This window comes from Anopheles gambiae, assembly GCF_943734735.2.
Source record: "Anopheles gambiae chromosome X unlocalized genomic scaffold, idAnoGambNW_F1_1 X_unloc_20, whole genome shotgun sequence".
Taxonomy (NCBI): domain Eukaryota; kingdom Metazoa; phylum Arthropoda; class Insecta; order Diptera; family Culicidae; genus Anopheles; species Anopheles gambiae.
In genome coordinates this window covers 57,501-62,500 of record NW_026902627.1, presented here as the reverse complement: position 1 = coordinate 62,500, position 5,000 = coordinate 57,501, and positions in this window count along the sequence as shown.

Here is a 5,000-nt window from a genome sequence, read left to right as displayed (position 1 = left end):
GCCGGCCTTGGTAGTAGGATGTCTTGTGCATGTGACGTGTTGACCTGGTTTGGTCGATGTGTCGTCGTGTACGAGATGACCTACTTACCCCGTCAGTTGTCCAAGTTGTATCATGTGTTGACATAGTTGACGTGTCATGTGCATGGATGATTGGCGTACGGGTCATGTATGGTGTCACTTGCTTCAGTTGAAGGGATGTACTAGTACAGTTATATTAATTGTTTATTTCACGATCTGGTCTTTTGGCTGGATCGCGAAAAAAAACGCTAAGTCCCAAAATCTTGAACTCGAGAGGAGAGCGCTGATGACATCCTTTTGGACTGGAGCTCCCTAGAATTCGGCTTTTTCCTTCTCTAAAGGGATGCACTGTTGTATGAATTGTTTATTCACGATCTGGTCGTTTGGATTGGATCGTGAAAAAAAAACGCTAAGTCCCCAGATCCTGAACTCGACAGGAAAGCGCTGATGGCAAACATTTTGACTGGAAGTCCCTAGAAAACGGCTTTTTCCTTATTGGCATTATGTGGCACGTTTATTGTGGCTAGAACATTAATTATCCCCCAAATGGCACCAACGCTTGGCGAAAGTCTCGAATTACTCCTATCCCCGACGCACCAGCAACCGCAACAACGATGCAAAATAAATTGCACGAGCTGCTGATACTTGTACCATGCACGGTACACGGTACCAAATTATACCCCTGAAAGTGTGCAATTTGGTGCTATAGTAGGAAATTTGGTTGGCAAGCCTAGCTACGCGTGTCGCTACGCGTGTTGCATGGTGGTCGATCAGAGGTATGCAAAAGCACCTATCTAGGGAATTACTTACGTTCTAGTAGCAAGTTCGATTTTTCGGTCCAGCACGGCAGTAATCCTGCATGCATACACTCCATGTACCAAAAATGTATCAACCTAGGCGTTGCTCAGTAGCTTTTGGCGGCACATGTAAAAAGTATTCGAGTTCAGATTCTTGGAACTTTGCGTATTGTTCAAAAACTAATAACGAAAACTAAATTATAAATGGGTAAAAGGCTAGGCGTTTCTCAGTAGCTTTTTTTGCGCCACGTGGCAAAAGTATTCGAGTTCAGATTTCTGGGACTTAGCGTATTTTTCAAAATTGATTATGCAAATTGAAGTACAAATGGGGCCATTAGCTAGGGCGTTGCCCAGTAGCTTTTGGCGCCACAATGGAGGAAGTAGTCGAGTTCAAATATCTGGGGACGTAGCGTAGTTTTCAATCATAATAAAGCGAATCAAACATAAAAATCATGAAACTTACACCACGTCCCTAGGTTATGCACAAAACGTAACGATAAAGGGCCGGCCAGGTTAGAGGTGCACCAAAATTGTGTACCGATTAGGAAAAGTACTCTATGTTCCAATGACATGGGTGAAAAGTGTTGATTAACTGCTGGTTAGGATAGGACAGTTGCTTATCGTACACATCGCAAACGAACACCCCTTAGTGAGCAGTAGCAGAAGTCGATGGAACAAAGCGAATGCATTACAAACTGATCAAGTAAAATAAGGAACGCTACGTACTAGGAACTTCTTTCCAAGAATGGTGTCCGCGACGGGAGGGCAAGCGTCCTTCCCAGGTTTCCCTAGTAAACCTTGTATGGTAAACATACCCAAGCGTGTCCGTAAGCACGCAACGATAGTCACGAACGAGCACATACCTAGGGAAAGTACTCTACGTACTAGGACTCTCTGTCCAAGAATGGTGTCCGCGACGGTCGGGCACTGTGACGCAATTACCAAATCCTAGAATCGTACAAGCAGTGTGTACAAACATAAACATTAACGCGTTCGCTCGGGCTGCGCCGTCCGTGTTGAACACAAATGTGGGTGATTATATGAGTGGATAGACAAAAAACATGCGTGGCGAAGACAGTTTTCTGCACGATGTGCACATAGCTCATTTCGTCGTCCCGGGCTAATGGAACAACACAAAAATATCGAGTATCTTTCTAGGTTTCTGTTATAAAAGGACAGGCCAAAAGGTGACCGGTTGAGATAAGCATTTTAAGCATACAAGCACTTAATTGCAACTTTTGATACAAAAACTAAGAACGTACACGTAGATTGTATCAACATGGACATCCATGATCGCGTACGCCCGGGCTGCGCCCTCCGTGTTGTACTTTCCCTGATTGGTACACAATTTTGGTGCAAGTGTACCAACATGGACATCCATGATCGCGTACGCCCGGGCTGCGCCCTCCATGTTGTACTTTCCCTGATTGGTACACAGTTTGTGGTGCACGGCTATCCCGACCGGCAACTTGTACCAACATCGACATCCATGAACGCGTACGTAGCGTACTTTCCCTGATCGGTACACTATGTTGGTGCACTGCATAGGAAATGGGCTTAAAATGGTCAAACTCAATCCATTTCCACTAAAGATAGTCAATAACAGCTGTGCCGATGAAGTAGGGCACGATGCAAGTCAATGTTATTTAATGAAATTACATGTTCACCATACATTTTAGTACAAAATTGCTCGGTCAGGACCTACAAAGTGCTATATCTCGAATACTAAACGTCGCAGATGGGTGTCGTAGAACAATTTTAAAGTTCGTCAAAACGATTCTACATCCGATTCTGGATAGTGGGTTTTTCGACCACTTTCAACATTTTGTGACACCCCGAACCTAGGGGCAGTCCCTAGCTTTTTTCAAAAATGTGCACCGAACGGGCCAGAGAGCTCGAGTAGTCGAAATTTTTTTTTTTGCTAAAACCCCTCTAAACGTGTCAGGAACGCACCCTAGATGATGAAAAGTGCAACCAGAAAGTCAATCGACAACAAGCCCGGGGGTACAAATTCGCTATACCGCGTCCCTAGGTAGGGTACTTTTTCATACAAACATCAACGTGTACGGTGCACAAAGTGCGCGGAACAAAAATTGCTCGGTCAGACCTGGTACGGGCCATAACTCGAATTACTAAACGTCGCAGATGGGTGTCGTAGAACAATTTTAAGTTCGTCAAACGATTCTACATCCGATTCTGGATAGTGGTTTTTTCGACCACTTTTAACATTTTGTGACACCCCGAACCTAGGGCAGCTCCCTAGCTTTTTTCAAAAATGTGCACCGAACGGGCCAGAGAGCTCGAGTAGTCGAAAATTTTTTTTTTTGCTAAAACCCCTCAAAACGTGTCAGGAACGCACCCTAGATGATGAAAAGTGCAACCAGAATGTCAATCGACAACATGCCCGGGGGTACAAATTTGCTCTACGCGTCCCTAGGTAGGGTACTTTTTCATACAAACATCAAAGTGTACGGTGCACAAAGTGCGCGGAACAAAAATTGCTCGGTCAGACCCTAGGACTGGCCAATAACTCGAATACTAGACGTCGGAGGGGGGTGTCGTAGAACAATTTTAAGTTCGTCTAATGATTCTACATCCGATTCTGGATAGTGGTTTTTCGACCCACTTTTCAAACATTTTGTGACACCCCCGAACCTTGGGGCAGCTCCCTAGCTTTTTTTCAAAAATGTGCACCGAACGGGGCCAGAGAGCTCGAGTAGTCGAAAAATTTTTTTTTGCTAAAAACCCCTCAAAACGTGTCAGGAACGCACCCTAGATGATGAAAAGTGCAACCAGAATGTCATTCGACAACATGCCCGGGGGTACAAATTTGCTCTACGCGTCCCTAGGTAGGGTACTTTTTCATTACAAACATCAAGTGTACGGTGCACAAAGTGCGCGGAACAAAAATTGCTCGGTCAGACCTGGTACGGGCCATAACTCGAATACTAAACGTCGCAGATGGGTGTCGTAGAACAATTTTAAGTTCGTCTAACGATTCTACATCCGATTCTGGATAGTGGTTTTTCGACCACTTTTCAACATTTTGTGACACCCCGAACCTAGGGGCAGCTCCCTAGCTTTTTTCAAAAATGTGCACCGAACGGGCCAGAGAGCTCGAGTAGTCGAAATTTTTTTTTTTGCTAAAACCCCTCAAAACGTGTAGAAAACTGATTTTAGATGATAAAAAGTGCAACCAGAACGTCAAACGACAACTTTGTTGGGGGTACCCTTTTTACTCTACGGGCCACTAGCTTAGGCGCGCCAACAGCGCTTTCCTCTCGGGTTCCATTTTTTGCCCTCCTGGGATTATGATCATTTACTCATTGCCTACTATAGGGAAGGTACCTTGCTTCGAGGTCAAAAATGAAGATTTCACCAAATCGTAGTTTTAAACCTCTATTTAGTCGTAGGAGACATGGTTTGCAGTGTCCGTGGGTCATATAAGCCCCCGTTTGGGTCATACGTCCCATCCCCGATGAAAATCGTCATATGACTATAGGCCGAACTTATGAAGCAAAAGTGGTGTCTGGTGGGTTCTGCCGATGATCTTAACCTATGAATTTTGAGTTTCCACTCTTTCAAAACGTTTCCTGGAGCAGTACAATCACGGGTCTACGGACCCAAAGACTTCGTTGCGATGGTTTCAAGCATAAAAGTTGTAACAGTTAAGGGTTTTTAATACGCGTATATTAATTCATTGCTTGAAACTAAGCTTCGTTGTCTTTAAACTCTGCAAGACCAATCGAACTTCTTAGGGAAACTCGAAGCATTCACGCTATAGCTGGTGGTGCAGGGCACATAGCGTGATGAAACCGGGTTTTCCCTACCAAATGTGGCATATTTTTTCCCTGAGAGCGAAGCTCAGACCCACGTAGGGGAGAGCGAAGTGGAACTTAAAATGTTCAATGCAGCAAATGTTCGCCATGCGGATAAACAAGTTGGAATAGTTCAATGTAGTGTAATGCAAACACGAATCGCAAATAAACGAATACGGGACCCAGAAGCAATTCTGCGGATCCCTCGGGGGAGTGGTGAGTTGATATAAATTAGAGGTGAAAGTCCAAGTTGTTCGGGCTCCGGCTCGGCAGCCGATACGAGGTTCCTGTTGAGCTTGTTTGTACATTCGCGCAGAGGCGCCGTTCGGTTCTAGCAATGATTCCCGCCACCATGTTCCATGCGTGC